This window comes from Phoxinus phoxinus (assembly GCF_949152265.1).
Source record: "Phoxinus phoxinus genome assembly, chromosome: 2".
Classification (NCBI taxonomy): Eukaryota; Metazoa; Chordata; class Actinopteri; order Cypriniformes; family Leuciscidae; genus Phoxinus; species Phoxinus phoxinus.
In genome coordinates this window covers 24,081,524-24,099,343 of record NC_136877.1, presented here as the reverse complement: position 1 = coordinate 24,099,343, position 17,820 = coordinate 24,081,524, and the positions used below count along the sequence as shown (strand labels likewise).

At 38.2% G+C, this 17,820-nt stretch overlaps 1 long non-coding RNA gene across 1 annotated transcript in view; it reads left to right on the top strand.

Annotated features, from left to right (window-relative positions):
* LOC306987664 overlaps window positions 1–17,820 on the top strand; it is a 192,072-nt gene that overhangs the window by 67,477 nt on the left and 106,775 nt on the right. The window contains exon 4 of the long non-coding RNA XR_013795221.1: window positions 8,766–8,992. This is a non-coding gene — a long non-coding RNA (uncharacterized lncRNA). The remainder of the gene's footprint in view (window positions 1–8,765; window positions 8,993–17,820) is intronic.

Sequence of the window (17,820 nt, the reverse complement as noted above, 5' to 3'; positions counted from 1 at the left end):
AACAAGAGGACTGAGACATGCAAAAATAATTTGCTGCCTTTTTCTTTTTTCCCCGGCTTTGCATTCTATGTACCAACGCATGTAAATAGCATCTTAACACTTGATGCTATTTTGAAAAGCACTCGGCCCCTGAGGATTCCTAGTGAGTGAAGCAATTTATCCACGAACAGGTGCATTTTTAATGCTTTTATACAATCAAATGAGCATTTTACATACAGACACTAGTGTTTCTCTGTCTTCGTTTTTGATTGCTGCACTCCTTTTATTCTTATTTTGAATTGATGTAGCCTTTCTAATTAAACTTGGAGAGAGATGTTAATTACCTAACAAGGTCACCTTTTTCTGCCACCATATTCAGCATTGCTCTCCTATACTCTTCTTCTCCCCTGTTCCACAGCCTAAAGGAGATTTGAAGAGCGGTGTTAATTGCCTCTCTGTGATCCCATTTCAACTTTTGCATCTAACTCTTCAAGTGCCATATTTAGACTATAAAGGAGGATTATTGGTATGTTGTGCTATTCTGCGCTCCTGTACCTCACACAGTGTGTCCAGTCATCACAATCTGCTGCTTTTTATGGGAACTCCTAAGATGCAAAGAGAGAGTGTGAGAGAGAATGGGATGGGATATGGAGCGTGATGGTTGTTGTAAAAGTTGTCAGCTGTAGAAGCTTGCAGCTGGTGGGCTTGTATGGTGGGAGGATGTAACATGGGTGAGATATGGTCATTTGGAGAAAATGGGGTTTTATCATATGATACAAGGATGCATGTATCTAACTCATAATTGAATATGGCCCACACACCTTTCCTAATGCACAGAACTGCCAGCACATTTTTGATGGTTCTCACTGGATGTTACATAACTCTTTAGAGGTATCTAGGCTACATTTTAAAAGACCATAAATAAAATCCACGCGGATTGTCAAAGATGGTTCATTCTGGTCAAAAAGGCTCTTGGCTGCAAAGTGCAAACTCGGATAGTAAGGAAATGGTGAAGGTGGCTGTAACACTTTTTGTGTAACTCTTTTTGTGTGCTAAATATCTTAAATCGTAGTGTAAGGTAGCTACATCTGTCTACTACAAACATTGTTATGTGCAATGTGTATCCTAGAAAATTACAATTAAATACATTTGAAAATATCAAGCTTCATCTTGTGGCTGATACTGTATCCTACAGAGAATAAAGATGTTTTCTGTCAGCTGCTGTAAAACTCTTCATCAGTGGTTCCCAGCTGGTTGGTTGTGATGCAAAAAAAAAAAAAGAGTGCTTTAGGCTTGTTTTGATCGGGTCACGGGCTGGAGGGGGGAAAAAACGACATGCAAACCATCACATTCTAAGAACTAGCAATGTCAAAAGTAACGGTTGGTACTAAAATGGAACAAAATACTTATGGAATTAAAGGGGTCATGACATGGGTTTTTTATTTTTATTATTATGTTCCCTTAGGTGCAAATATAGTATTACTATAGTTTTTTTTACAAAAAACTTTTAAAATGTAGTGATTTATGACCTTTTCCCACCCTGTTTCTCATCCTCTGATTCAAACAGTCTGTTTTGGGGGTGTTTCCCCTTTAAGAGTTCAGTGTTAACGCCCACTGTTATGATTGGCTAACGTCAGTGCCTATGCAGCAATTATTAACGCCCCCAGCCAGAACCTGTGCGGATTCAGCGTATTTAAAAAGTAGTTTAAAGTTTTAAATACATTACTTACAGTTTGCGTCGTCGTTGTTGAGCCCAGAATAGTCGGCAAGGACTTATCTTTGAGCAACAGTTTTCTGGCAAAGCCAGCATCATTTTGGGATTTGTTCTCAAAACAGTCATCCTTCAAATGTATAGAACAAACGCTTAAATTAACACTGCCGTGACTGAGACGTCCGCAAAAAATAAAGTGCATCCATTTTCCCCTGACGACTGGATCTTTCGCAGCGTATTCAAAGATGTTGTTTGTCCACAGCCAGGAACAGCACATCTGCGGCGTCGTAATCTCCCTGTACACAGACCCACTCGCTGTCCGTCGACTGAACACTTGTGAGGCGCGCAGCGCGCGGGCGCGACAAAGATACGAAATGAGCGTAGTTGTCTTGCGCTTAAAGCGTAGTTGTCTTGTGCTGGAGGCGGTCTATGCAAACGCTGGTACGTCACTTCGTACCGTGACGTCACTTCTTACCATGGATCCAGAACGAGCTGTATTTAGAGCTTGATTAAATAAATGATTTGTTTATAATGGGGAGGAAGTCTTAAGCTATGAAACTTGCAGGACGTTTTAATGGTACAAAGACCTCTTACATACTAAAAGATCAAGGCAAATTTGGTTTCTCATGTCATGACCCCTTTAAAAACAAGTTATATGTTTTGTTTGTTAAAATATGACCAGTATTATGATATAATTAATAATGTTAATATTTAACACATTTACAGGTAAATGAGGAGTTCCATAACATATTTGTTGTTGCTGTGGTATTGATATTGGTAGTGAGAATTGGGAAATTAACCACAATCATGCATGATTAGAATAGTTAGCCTAAATTGGTTTATCAACTTCCAGTCAAACTTTCTGCTTGGTAAAATGGTGAATAATTAAATATGTTGCCCATGTGTTTCTTCCATCTGGTAAAACAAACTTCTAATTTTGTTAGCAAGTCTATTTTATAAGCCTGTGCAGCAGTACATGGCAATACGAATTTGTTTCATGTTGGATTTTAACAACATTTTTGTTGTTTTGGGCCATTACTTGTCTAATGTAAAGTGTGGGTCCTGAAGCAAAACCATTTGAGAACCACTGATTTATAGTCAAAATCAAGAAAACAGATGCAAAACAAATGCGTTTTGACTGCAGGTTGGTTTTCACATATATTTTATTCCTCACCTTCTCAGTCAGTCTATTGCTAGCTGTTGAAGATTGTCATGAGTATAATCGATCAAAATATACTTGAACGGCTATTTTGTCCATCAAAAATAAGTTTAGTTTAGTTTAGTAAGCGTTGCTAACAAAAAATGTACCATGAACACTTGTTTTTCTACAAGCAGGTGACGGCCTTTTTTCAGTCAGGTGTGGACGGCTGGAGAAACACAAAGAGATGGAGGAACAAAGCTGGTAGGGTGGAAATTAAGTGTGTAATGTGAGGCTGATGTGATGAGATTGTGTGTGGTGACCTCGTCCGACAGGTCTCCATCCTTCGTCAGCCTGACCTCAGCCGCCATCACCTCTGTTTTTTTTCCCCATCCCACCGTTTATCTGTTTCCCCTTGTGCTCAATCTCTCTCAACTCCCAGCTAAATAAATGCAGAATAACAATTATTGAAAACACAATTAAAATCTGTTAATCAGATTATTTGTTGTGGATAAAACCTTTAGGATGGCTTTGACAGCTTAAGGGGTGGAAAAACCTGCCCATATTTCAGCAAAAATTGAAAAGATTATGATATGTCCATCCTGATGGCATAATCTCTGCATTGTCACAGAAAAAAAATCCAAAAAAGCTAATCATTAACCTGACTTAGTACTGAATCAAGGGAATGGATAAGTATGGGCAACACTGTTATTCATATTCTCAAGGGGGTGCCAATCAATTTTACTGTAAAAAAGTTTTTCAGTATTAAGAGCATACACCAATTTTAAATGGAAATAACCACAGAATTCAGGAGCCAGTGCACCTGCAGTTTGGACGCAAATGCCTTTATTGCACTCACGTATGTGTTGTCAATCATGTGACTAGAGGCTGAGAGAAAATAAAGCAGACCTCAGCTGGGTATTATTTAGATTTTAATCCATGCTTTGTTTGGAGCAGTTGGTAATTGCATATTGTGGGGGCAATTAAGATATTTAGCATTAAGCAGAATAAGCCAGGTCAAGCACCCCACCCTCTCTAGTCTAACCGCCATCAAATCAAAGCTGTGGGCATCTCTCTCGCTCTCACTTTTGGTATGTATCTCTGTGTTTATTTCTGCTGAAAAGCCGGTTTAGTTTATTTGTGAGTCAGCTGGGCAGAGCAGGCCCATTTCTTTTCTTTCAGGCATTTTTTTAATACTATTATTAATATTAAGATCAGGCAGTGCGCAACAACAGCCGAGGAATCTATTATTCATTAAGTGTAACCAATATAAAATTTAAAACAGTGTTTTTTTTTTTTGTTAAATTATGTGAGGTCAGCATAATATTCTGCCTATTACTTATATCTATATCATCTTTGCCTTAGTCAGCTCTATTTAAATATGCAATCATTTACAGCTTTTGACTCTATGTGTGTGCGCACCCAATTTCCAATATTCCTCCACGCACTTTTTATGCTGACATCAATGGCAAGCTATTAAAGACAGTATTTCATTATTGGTTCCTCGTCCCCAGTGGTTATTTACAATCCTATATATACTAAGCACTGATATTAAAGGAGACCATTTTAATGAGGTGCTATCTGCCTTAGCAATATGTCTTTCTCTGAATGAGATTGTGTTTAAAGATTTTTATCAAGAAATGGCTGTTCGCTGGGGTTATGTTTTGTCCATGAAATATGCATTTCATATCTCTTTCATTTCATTAACATAATTTAATTTGTGCTTTGCATTCTGTGCATAATACATATTTGATTTACAAAACAAATATTTCCATTAGAAAATGAATTTCATGCAGGCATAAGGCAGAACTGAATGATGTATTGTAAAGAAAGTAGAGAGAGCGAGAGAGAGAGAGAGAGAGAGAAAAAGAATTGTATTATCCTCAGAGCGCCTTGGCAAAGAAGAAAAAAATACTCAATAGACTTCTAGTGCGTGCGAGTGTGTGTCGCTGCAACTGTGTGTGTTTATGGATGCCTGTATGTCTTGGGATATGTACTCATACACTCGCCTGTGTCTCCAGTATGTAAATGCACATTAGGATGGCTATACTTGCAGCGAGTATATTGCATTAAGTTTAAAGCAATATTACTCAGATTGATTTACATTGTTTTCTATGGCCGCCTCTCCCCTCTACGTTAGCTAAGTGTTCCGGTGGCAATGTGGCGGTTTGCTTTTTATTATCAGTAAAATATGGTGGATATTATAAAGATATATCTCTCGGCTCGATAGCACAAAGGAAGAGCACACATCCATTTTCATTTGGTGCCAGTTTTAAGGGTTGCGCCGGAGAACATACTACACGTAGTATTTCACAGCTTAGCGTATGATGTACATCCTCAGGGACTTTGTTTCTTTGCCGGCCCGTTTGAACGCAGAAGCTCGCCGCGTGTCAGTTTAAGAGGTATTAGCCGTTGCTTTAGTTCGCGAAATCATTTCCTTTTAACTCCAGCCTGTGATAAATTATGGAGTCCACCCCTCTACATTTCCTTTCCTCCTCTTCCAAGGGAATGTTACTAGTTTTAATTAAAGGACTGCACCTTGCTAGTTTAAAGGATATCAGTGGCTGTGTGATAAGTTGCAGGAGCTCAGGGCTTTGGATAACAAGAAGCATTTTAAGTGGCCCTGACGAGTTCATATTAATTTGGCTTATCGCGCCTGTAAAAAAATCCAGGTAGCATTGAGGCAGATCCCAGCTTTAATGAGCTCAAAAACGTAAAGTCGGTGTCAGAACACTCCACTTTTTTATTTCAAAGGGAGTAGGAAATAACTTGTCAAAGCTAAAAGCCAAACAGTAAGATCTATGTTTCAGAGGTAACTAGTATTAGGAGGGATTTTGGGCTCGTCTGACATGCCGTACGGAAGGGAGGGCTTAAAATAGAAGTCTCAGGTACGCGGGAGTGGGGCTTATACCTGCGCACAGTCTCTGCTGCCTTCGCTGACGGTTAAAGAAGAGCGATGAGAGGATCTTTGAGCTTTTAAAAATCTCCTCTTTTCCATTTCCTCTCCCTATAGTTATGCCAGAGAGGTGATCGCCTGCCCGGCTACTGCTGAGTCCCTGCTTTGAATCTGTGACGGGTGTTTTTAAACTTTGCTCGAGCGAAAAAAAGAGAGATGGAGATCAGACGATGGCTCTGAGGAGTTGACGAGAGTCTTAAGATGGCTCTGTAAAGTTAAGCCTATTCTCACAGCAGTTCAAGGCCAAATCCAGCAGGAATATGAATACATAAATCCAAGATGATCATTTAGGTTCTGCGAGAAAAAAACCCTGCATGCACTCTGTAAAGTTTGGCATCAAGGAATGAACCACAACCGTGAGCGATTTAGCCTTTATTCTCACATCTTAATCTGTTGTTCATGACAGAAGGGACTGTGTTTCTATCTTAGCAGATGGGGAGACAGGTAACTTGGCATGTTTGTTAACGTCGCCAATGGTAGGAAAGCAGACAAAGAGAGCGAGAGACAGGGAAAGATGAGAGGAGAGAGGAAAATCAATCTAATACTGCAGAACTATCAGATCACATGAGATGATGGATTCTTGGTCGCAGCATTCAGCCGCTGTCTGCCGAGCTGTGCAAATCAATTCAAACAGACACAAAGAGTAAACACACATTCTGCACCACAATAGGAAATTGAAGCAGAGCCTCCCTTTTTAAAATATGCCTCTACATATTTGTTTTGTGGATTACCATTCTGAAATGAAATTTGAACAGTTACTTAAAATAATATGCAAAAGATATTTCCTGTTTTGCCGCCCTCCCCCTCCCCAGTGTTTGTCGGAGATGTGGGATAGCTGCAACACTGGCGTAAGTGTAAACACCACATGCGTGTGCTGTCCTGATGATTATTTTTCATAAACATTTTCCGAGGTTTGTCCTTATTGCTGAAGGTTTAGATATCATATTTTATTTGTTTTTGCACTGTTGAAAAAATATTTTTCGAAAATCGAGCCTGTGTTTGTGTGCATGCCAGTGGACGCAGGTTGGAATGGACTGCATTTTCCAGGGACAAGAGGCCATTTAAGTTCTCTTATAAAGTTTTTATATTAGGGGCCATACATATTTGAAACAGATCTACTTGAAATGTATATGCTTCTTGTTCACATTACTGTTTCAACCAGTTTTGTAAGGTCAAACTTTAGCAGACACTCATTAAAAGTCCTTTGACATTTTGTGAAATATTTCTTTCAGTTGGCCTACATGTCTGATGCAGAAAACATTACGTGTGAACACCAAGACAAGGTTCTTCAAGTCATGAAGTACAACATGACTTAGTCAGGCAGAGCATGAAATATATCAATGTGACAGACAGGTCAGTCATGTTCTTAAGTATAGCCGGGAACCAAGAAAATAAATTCACGTTCGAGAATGTGGACCAAGTTCCATTTAAAAATCACATTAAAAAAATGCGGTAACACTTTACAATAAGGTTCATTTGTTAACATTAGTTAATGTTTTAACTAACATGAACTAACCATGAGCAATACATTTGTCACTGTGTTTGTTAATCTCTGTTAACGTTAGTCAATAAAAATATAGCTGTTCATAGTTTGTTCATGTTAGTTCACAGTGCATTAATAATGTTAACAAATACAACTCTTGATTTTTATAATGTATTAGCATTAACTAATTAACATTAACAAAGATTAATAAATGCTGTTGAAGTGCAGTTCATTATTAGTTTGTTAACAAACTTACACCGTAACCCAAATAAACCTAGCCATATCCCACCTCAATAGCAGCGAAAGTTTTTTGCAATCCAACATGAACACAATAAGTAAATTGTATCTAACAATATTTTTTTTAAAATGTAATTACTTACTAGTTAGACACCTAATATAACGTGTGACCAAATACCATTAAAAGTTTGAGAACCTGTTTTCACGACACCGCTACTGAATATACTGTACAGCATGAAAAATACTTGTTTTTACTGAATCATACAGAAATATACAGCGAAACCACTGTCCGATTGCCAAGCAAATTACTTTTATGAGCCGGTTGTTTTTAGTGAATTAAAAGCATACATCATAGACCAATTATCCAACAAATTAATCTTATGAGTTCTTTTTATTGAATCAAACAAACTGATTGTTCAGTGTACTTACTGTCTGATTGTGCACATAACAATGCATTGTTAAAGATACACATACATTTTGTCAGTAGCACTATACATATTAATTCTTAATATCAATTTGAGCACTTTTTTATGTTAGTGTTGTTGCTTAATATTTAGATAAGCCCATTTCATTTGTTGCTTCTAAAAAAATATGTACTACAGGAATCATCAATGGAATCTGTCTTAAGCCCCAATCTTTCACAATACCCAGCCCTCTTCTTTAGCTTTGTCTCCGATGCTGCTGTTAGCATCAGAAATCTGTCTCCACTAAAGCCTGTTTAGCAGTGCACTTTCTGTTTCAGTGGGGCACTCCACAAGTCCCCAGTCTGCACACATAATTGGAGAGCTCCTTATGGGAGAGTGAGAAGGGCAGGGAACAAAAGCGGACCGATGACTGGGACAGTTGGGGCCAGTGTTGACAGCTAGCAGAGGGAGCGAAGCGGTGGCCCTGTCCGCATGCAGAGTGTACTGCATGCAGGTGTCAGGACTTAGAGTCTAATGAGCCTTAATTAGCCCATTTGAGTAATCAGTGGCTTGATTGGTCCTATGTGCTTAAGGAAACCAGCACACGCGAAGAGAGCTGGCAGGATTCAGGGCATTTCAAGAACATTGGTTCACTCAATGTATTCAGTCAAAACAAAAAGTGGTTCATGTATTACATTCGTTTCATTGGATATAACTTTATAAACATGCATATTTAGCTGATGTATTGTTGTAAATATGTGGGTATTCATGTTAAATGTATTTAAATATGGACAGCTTGGAGATGACGAGCTAGACTATTGCGCTAATGGAGCCTCGTGTCTCTCCTCTGCTCCCAGCACTCACCTCTTCATTCAGCCACCACTTGACAGCACAGACTCTTCAGAGGCCTGCCTGATACCCATCAGCATGAGAGACTCAAGTCTTCATCCTCCATCATCACAGCACAAAGACATCTGGACGATTGTCAAGGACATCACAATCTCTGATGGCTGACGTATCCCATGGGGCATTGCAGAAAAAGAAAAGGGAAGTTACTCTTGCGTGAGCAAGTACAGTATGGGTGGTGAGTGGCAACATGTATGAAGTAGTAGTACCACAATGTATCTTTAAGATTGATTATAATCTGACAATCTTGCTACTTTTAGTCATTTCAAGCTCTGTTAATGCAGGTCCATTGCAGGTGCTGACTGTTGTGCAGCTGCTTATAGAGACTATATGTTTCTAGACATCTACACTAGCCCCTTTCACACAGAGATTCCGGAAATTACACTGATAATTTGTCCCGGGATTTGTTTGATTTTGGTGCATTCACACTGCCAGTGATTTTCTGAAATCTGTGCGTGCGTTCACACACATCCCGTAAAGATCCCGTGAAGACGCGTGACATCGATATGATGTGTAATGTCTCCACAGCGTCTTAAGTATGCTTATGATCTGCTAGTTCTCTCATTTTTTTCTGATTCGACCCTAAACTAGAGCAGGGGTCACCAAACTCGGGTCCTGGAGAGCCGCTGTCCTGCTGAGTTTAGCTCCAACCTCAATTAAACACACCTGAACCAGCTAATCATGGTCTCACTAGGCATACTAGAAACTTTCACGCAGGTGTGTTGGACCTGGTTGGAGCTAAAGGGACAGTGGCCCTCCAGGACGAGTTTGGTGACCCCTGAACTAGAGCATCGCTAAGCTGGCGAACGATCTCTGCTTCAGCGTCATCACTGCGACACACCTCTTATGGCATTGGTCCTGCCTTTTGTTCACACAGGGCACGTTCCAGGTTGTTACTCCAATGTTACTTGGTCCTGAGACGTGTTTGCGTTCACGCAGAAGACAGTCTAGCAATTTTATGGCAATTTTCTAGGATCAACCCTCTGTGTGAAAGGGGCTACTGTAAGATCAACGCTTTAGGGGTACAACAGCATGACACTGAGTAACTTGTTAACTTGTATGGCATAATTTGATTATTATTGTTTATATTATTATTATTAGTAGTAGTAGTAGTAGAAGTAATTTTATTTATTTTTACTATTGTTAATAATCATTTCTATTTGTTTATAATTAATTTTAGTTAGTAATTGATTAATAATAATAGTTGATTTATTGATTGGTTATTATTATATTTATTGTTATCACTGTAGCACACATACAATTACTAATATGCACCCTTTTAGTGGTAGATGGGGTACAAATATGTTTCAGGCTGATGTTAAAGGGTACCCTTGGTAGCGCTTGAACAGGTGCGAGCATCAATCACAGAGATTCAGTGTTTGTCTGATGAAGCATTGTTTCAATACTTTTTGCCCTCAAACTGAGCTTTTTCAGCCTCTCTCTTGTGTCGTAGTTTTCAGGAAAAGCAAGAACATTTTTTGCTCTATAATGAGCTGAAAGCTGTAGATTTACACTTCCACCTTTTATTTAGATGGTCATATCTTCTCCCAACAGCCAACAGCATAAACTAATCCTGTATTGCGTTTCAATATAATGATATATAGAAATGGTGATTACCCTCTAATTCAATTGCATGGTAATCAAATTGTAGTAATGGTGCTTATTTGGTACCCCAATTTATAGTTTTCCCAGAAATCATTAAGCAATTTACCCTTCAAATCTACTTTAAATATGCGTGAGCACAGACGCACACACAGAGACTAGTATTATGGTGTATTATATGAAGCCCCAGCTGTTTGAGATGATGATGGTAGCAGAAGGACTCTTGTGAGAGTCATGGGTAAACAGAAAGAGTCCTGGCTGTCTTCTTCTGGACACAGACTCCTTCCTGTTTGCCAGGATTGGGATAAAGATGCTGGAATCAAAAGACGGCACTGAAACATATCCAAAGTTTGAGCCACATGTGTTTGCCCTTAACCTCAACAAAGCCTGCTTCCGAATGTCTGGAATATCGGCCTATCTGTACATTTTGGAACATTGCGAGGAGGGGCTAAAGTCTACAGAGTCTTTGCAAGCACACTTGTTTTGTTTGTGCCATTTACTTGGTGCGTGACTGCAGCATGTCAACAGCCTAATGTAATCACTTACTTTCTGTTTGCTTTCATAAAGGGTTTTACATGCATTAAATGCTGTAATGAATCAGGTCCACGGATAGAGTTGCCTAAGACCCTTCCATCTGCGCCTCTTTTCGAACTTTCTTAATATTGCCGTCACTTTCAGGCGATCATTTTGAATGCATTTATTGTGTACAGCTGTAAAGTGTTACCTACCGTTCAGTGTTACCTGAATAGCACACCGGGTGCCAATGCCACTCTCAAGCTGTGAAGAGCCCTCATAATACTACTGGCATTGTGGATATTCACGACTTGCCATTCGGCACAATATCAGTGGTGTGATTTCTGCTCACAATAAGCCCGCTATCCCAGATCTCCCAGTCGCCGAGGCACGGCCGGTTCTCATGCTCCCTTAAAAGCCACACATGCAGGCTAAGAGTCTTCTACAGCCCAGGGCTGCGCAGCATCCACTTAGGCACTGACAGTGCTCGATAACCCAATCTCTAGGGGGCTTGTGGCGGAGACTGATCTAACAGGCTCACAGTGATGTGATGTGAGCCTCATGTCTGTGTCCATGGTGGGCATTTCATTTCTTTCTCTCTCTGTCTGTAACTGCCAGAACAGCTGTATGTCTTTTGGAAAGCTCCTCCTTTGATATGTTTGGAGTGAAGGCGAAACCACTCATTTCTCACTAGGAGGATGGAGAATGAGCTGAAAGGTCTCTGTCTGCACTTTATAGAGACAGAACAGTAGTAAAGAGCTTGGAGTGAGTGAATGTGTTCATGTATGATGAAATTAGTTTGCTGTTAGGGATGAGTGGACTGCTAGTTTCATCAATGAGATTTGTGGAAGAAATTCCCCAGGAGTCATACTAATTATTAGCTTTAGTGTTAGTTTTTTGGATGTGTATCTAGGGACTTCTTGTTTCTGTAGATAAGTTTGCATTGTACTCTGGGCCTAATCACTGTCCCGCCGCTAGACACTAGTCTTTGGAGCCATCTTTAAGTGGAATCTTTTTATAACCTTTTTATAAGTAAACCCTGTTTCTGCCAACCCAGATGTTAGCATGACTATGAGGCCGGAGTCACAAAACATTCTTAAGAATACAATTATTCTTAACTGCTATTTAACTTAAGAAAATATACGAATATTTTTTTTATTCCCAAAAACTTTTTTTAAGATTGTTCTGAAAGTTCTTAAAAATAATTCTGAGTAACTTCTTAAAGTTAGGCTAACCTCCAACCTGTCTTAAATACCGAAAAGTAAGATGTTAGTTTCATTTTTGGGTTGTTTTAAAGATGTTAGTTTCATTTTTGGGTTGTTTTAAAGATTATGCATTACAACATAACACAAGCTTTACTTATAATACGTATTACTAGTTACAGGAATGATGACAAGTGACACATATCACTAATCTAGCTATCATTAAAACAGGGATCACTAGAGTGCATGATGCTTTCTAGAGAGAGAGCAAGAAAGACAACTAAGGATCCGACAACTCTTTCAATCTTTATTTCAAATCTACAAGTTGGAAAGTTTGAGTTAGAGTAGTTTGGAAGAGCATGAGTATAAACTCAACAATGCTGTAAAAGCGGTCTAATGAGTAGAGGAGTTTTCCTCTTTGACGTTTAATGTCCCAGACAACCTCTATCCCATTGACCCACTCTAAGGCATGTAAAACAATTACAGGATATTACTTATCTGTTTCATGTTGTAAAAAAAAAAAAAGTTAAAATTGTTTGAGCTTGTGTTATCCACAGACCATATTTCAGACATTTAACCAAAAAAAAAAACATGATAATTGAATTCTGAATGATGAAGTTCAAATATGATATCTCGTTTCTGGGTTTTAGGACTCGTTCCAGCAGCACTCTATACTGCATATACTGTATATTACATGATAGAAATAATATAGGTATTAGGCCTGATTCTATTTTATTGTAATTGGTATTTCCGTTTTCATAGATAATATTTATGGATCATCCAAAGTAGGTATGTAATATAGTTTGTTAGACAAAATCTCAAGATCTCAACTTTTTAGCCCAAAAGTTTTAAACAGCGTGCAACAAGGAAAAAAAGGCACCCCATGAAGGCCCAATAGTCATCATCTTGTTCTGTATGTGTTCTGAGGTACTGACTCCACTAGCATGGTGCATAATTTACCAGTGATTGACGGTAATGATGGTCCGTGACTACACTTGCTGCTCCCATCCCGTTCAATTCCATACTTTGAAAATGAAAATGCACAAAAGTTAATAAAAGACCCCACTAAGCATTTTTATCTCTTGCTCCCTCTTTCACACACTAACACACATAGGCATACATGAAATAGCTGAGTGAAACGGAAGCGGGAACCTTCACGCCACTTGGCCGGCACATGTGGACAAGCCAGCGCCGACTGGCTGCTTCACTGTCACCGGCTGATAGCCAGGCTTTAATGGAAAAGATACAGCCCAGCCAAAGACTGGGAATCATTTCTACGATAAAGTTATATGTTCAGCCTTGAACAACTGAGAGATAATGTTTGGCTTCATTATAATTCCCAGTGTGTTTAAACAGGCAGCCCAGAATGCAAACAAAAGCAGATGAAATTTGAAAAGTATTATCAATATTGCAGATAGCGGATGCCCTTTCCAATCAGAAAAACCGTATCTCGCATAGCAAATTTATGGTTGACTAGTTCATTCGTTTCTATTAGCCTGTTGTATGTTTCTCTCTTCCTCATATATATTTATGTGGAATTTATGAGTGGGCCAAACAAACTGTCATTAGATGTTCCTTTAATTCACTAAGCTGGCCTGCTAAAGGTAGCTGGGTACATTTAAAAGGCATTAGTTTGCTTTGACTGATATTTTTCTGAACTCTCTCCAAAGGACCATCCGTCACGTGCCCCGGCCATAGTCCAGCATGCTTGTTGCATCACTCTGCGTTTAAGTGTGTGTGTGTGTGAGAGAGAGTGTATGACGGATAGAGACCCTGTGTGTGTTTCTGTGAGTAATTCTCTCTGTGTGCACCACTGCGGCTCCTTCACACGCACTCAACGTATTCTGCGAGTCTCTTAATAGCAAGCTGCTGGAGCAAAATAATTGTCATTTTCCAGCCACTGGGCCTAAAGTCATATAACATAATGAAATGTCTAAAAAAGTGAGGGGGTGGGGGTGGTTTGTGTATATATATTTCTACGTGGTGCTTTGGCTTCGTCTCAATGCATGGGAGGTCTGCTGAATCAAATGCTGTGCCACTTGAATAATTTACTGCATACCTTGGAAAGGGGGTGTGTGTGGGTATTCAAGAATGCCAGCAAGGTGAAATGTCTAAATATTGTATATGCCCACTCCAAAGTGTGTTTGTGCACGCTGTGATATATGTCCTGGGGATCTTGATACAACATTCAATATGGTCCTGCTGGACAGATTAGGCTGCTAACAGAGGAAGCCAATGTGCGGCAGGAACCGGTGATATGTGCCTTAGCACTAAGTGTTCTGGGACAGGCTGATGGGTTGATTTAAGCCGGGGTCGGAGCAAGTGGAGATAAATGTTAGTGATGCCTCTCCCACCCCCCCTCCCTCCATTTTTTTCTACTTCAGCAGATCCATCAACTGGTATTGAGGGTAATGAGTAAGGGGTGGAGGTGAACACATTACAGAGGGCTGACCTTGCCCACAAAGAGAAAGAGCGTTTTAGATGCCCCATGAAGCCTGTCCCCCCACCTGTAAAGTCATTATAGGCATTGTGTGAGGTTTAAAGGTTATTTTAGTTGAAATACCGACCGTTTATAGACAGACAGTTTTTAGGAAACCTTTTTCAAAACAATCAATATGTTTGACTTTGCATGATAATTTGGTACAACTAGTGGTACAGAATCACCTTTAAAGATGCATCAAATTATGTTGCAATTATATAATTGCAAAAGCATATATTGGTAAATTTCACAACACCTGTCATGAAATGTTTAGTTTATATTTGAATCACAAAACCAAAGGAAAAAAAAATATATATATAAAAAATACAAATATTAATAAAAAAACGTATGCATATGTTTTGATTAGTTTATTCATAGGTATATATTGATTTTCAGGTTCACATTTCATATATATATATATATATATATATATATATATATATATATATATATATATATATATATATATATATATATATATATATATATAATTTTTTTTTTTTTTTTTTTTTTTTTTTTTTTTTACATATTTTTCCATTCTGACTATTTGTTTTCAGGACAATGAAGAGTTACATTTTATTTTGATGGTCCACATTAGGCATTCTACTAATTATAGGTCACTTTACAAATGTCGATTAACTCTCATTAGACTGTAGTAGGTTACACTTTATTTTAAGGTGTCATTGTTACAGTGTAATTATATATTTAAGTACTGGGTAATATTAATTAACAACATATACTTAGGGTTGGGGTATTGGATTAGGATTTGGTTGATGTTTAGTTGCATGTAATTATGTATATTTTACTGTTATTAATATGGTAGCCTCAGTACATTTAACATATGTAACAAGGACACTATAAAATAAAGTGTTACTTACTGTAATAGACTGTTAGGTTAGGGTTTGAGGTCTACATTTGGTCTAAAAGTTACTTATAGTCAGTGGAATGTCTGTTGTGGGACCATCAAAATAAAGTGTTAGCAGATATTAGACAGTCTACTTGTACTCGAATGACTGGTAGTTGACATGCAGTTGGAAAGTTACTTATACAGTAGTTAGTAAAATGTCTTAAGTGGACTTTCGAAGTAAAGTGTTACCCAATTAGGCACATATTTCTAAATTTTCATTACTTTAATGCATCTGTATTATCTTTTTCATTTTTAAGTGATTTTCATTGATCAGTCTTTCTGTATTGGTTAAACTGTTTTGCATTTTTTAATTAAAATTAATGATAGGTAGTACAACAAATGTAAAATGTATGTATTAATCTTTTATATCTTACAGTTAGTGAGAATGAGACTTTTGTATTACAATAATGAGAAGTGGGTTGTAAAATGAATACACAATCCAGTGGTCCTAGAAGACTTTCTTCGCTTAATGCTTTTTCTTTTGTTTTGATTTTTGGGTTAAAATGCAACTTGGACACATCTTCATAACATTCACCTATGTATGTGTTATGTATTCATAGAGTGCATAGCTTCATGACAAATGTAGTTATTCACTGGTTGCTGGTCTTGACGTCTGTGTGTAGGTGTGTGGGTGAGGACTGAGAGGTTGCTGCTCTAATGGAGACACAGGTTTATTGACAATGAAACGGTTTGGCTGTATCTGCAGTGGGCTGCCTGCTGCCTGTGATATACTGGAGCCAGAGTCTAGTCAAGGCTGGCATACACCATCCAGTGCTGACAGCAGCAACACACACACACACACACACACACACACACACACACACACACACACACACACACACACACACACACACACACACACCTGCTCTGGAGCAGCATCAAATTCTGAAACACTGTCTTACACATGCACATATATACACTTTCAAAGATTCAGGCTAACCTGCTGGACATTAACAGAACAATTTTGGGCATAAATGTCCTTTCTTCGGCTGTGTTGACTATTTCTTTGAAATGTTCCACTCTTGCATGGCAAAACACATCTGTCAGCCTTAGCCTGCTCAGTTTTAGCAAGATATGAAAACAATAGATGCTCTGTTCTAAAACTTAGTGAGGCCTACAAGGGAAGCATTTGAAAGCAGCATAAGCGCAAACTGTAAGGTTATGTTTTATTGTGCCTATATAGGCAGCAAGCCGACATAGGTTTTGAAAAAGAGATTTCAGAGATTTAGGTGATATTTCATCAATTTAGTATTTAATATATATATATATATATATATATATATATATATATATATATATATATATATAAAATAAAAAATAAATATATATATATATATAGTTTTGAAACATAGAATAATTTTATAAATTATGTTCTTCATCAGATCTTCATAGTGTATGCACCAATTAAAAATATTGCCAATTTTGAATTATGATATTTCTAAATAATATTGCCAAATAATTGAATAGTGTTTAGTTGTTGTTGTTGTTGTTACCAAACACAATAATATGCAAAGTAAAGTCAGGATTAAGGACAGAGTAATGTTTAGCAGATGTTTATTGCAGGCAGTATGAGAGGGATACATGTGGAATACGTCAGTGACTTGTATCATTTACAAGTGTTGTGCAATAGCCGCTTTATTTTCTTTAGATATAACAGAACCATTGAAGGCTAGCAGTGTTTTGTGGCGACTGCCCTTGTAATCTTTATTAAAGGTCATCTTTTACACACACGCCTCGCGCTGGGTGTTCTTCATATATATAGTCTGTCTCCATGTCAGATTAAAAAGGAAGTAAGGGCTTGCAAGAAGAATAAAGAACTCTTTCCAAGAAGTATTAGTTCCTTTTTAATTTTAGCGGGATGAGGAACCCAGAATTTAAATGAAAGAATCGGTTTTCATCCAGCTAATAGTAATCCATAATCCAGCCAACGTGTCTTAACCACAATGTGGTTGGTCTGATTAACTTTAATGCTTTTCCTCTCAATTTATTGAAATGTTGGAATGAGCACATTTGGTTTGAAAGTCTCTCTCTCCCTCTGTCGCTCTATCTCTCTCTGTGAGTGAGAGAAAGATAGACTGTGAAAGTGAACGAGAGGAGGGGTGGAGAGGGAGAAAATATAACTTTAAGAGCAGGATGGCACAGTCATTAAATATGTTTCATTCCCTCAGACAATGGGGGGTATGTGAGCCCATCGAAGATGCATTTTAAGGATAGTGTTGCCTCTTTAATATTTCAACCGATAAAAAAAAAAAAAAAACGTTACAGAGAAAGGGCAAAAATGCTAGTAGAAAAAAAAAATAATT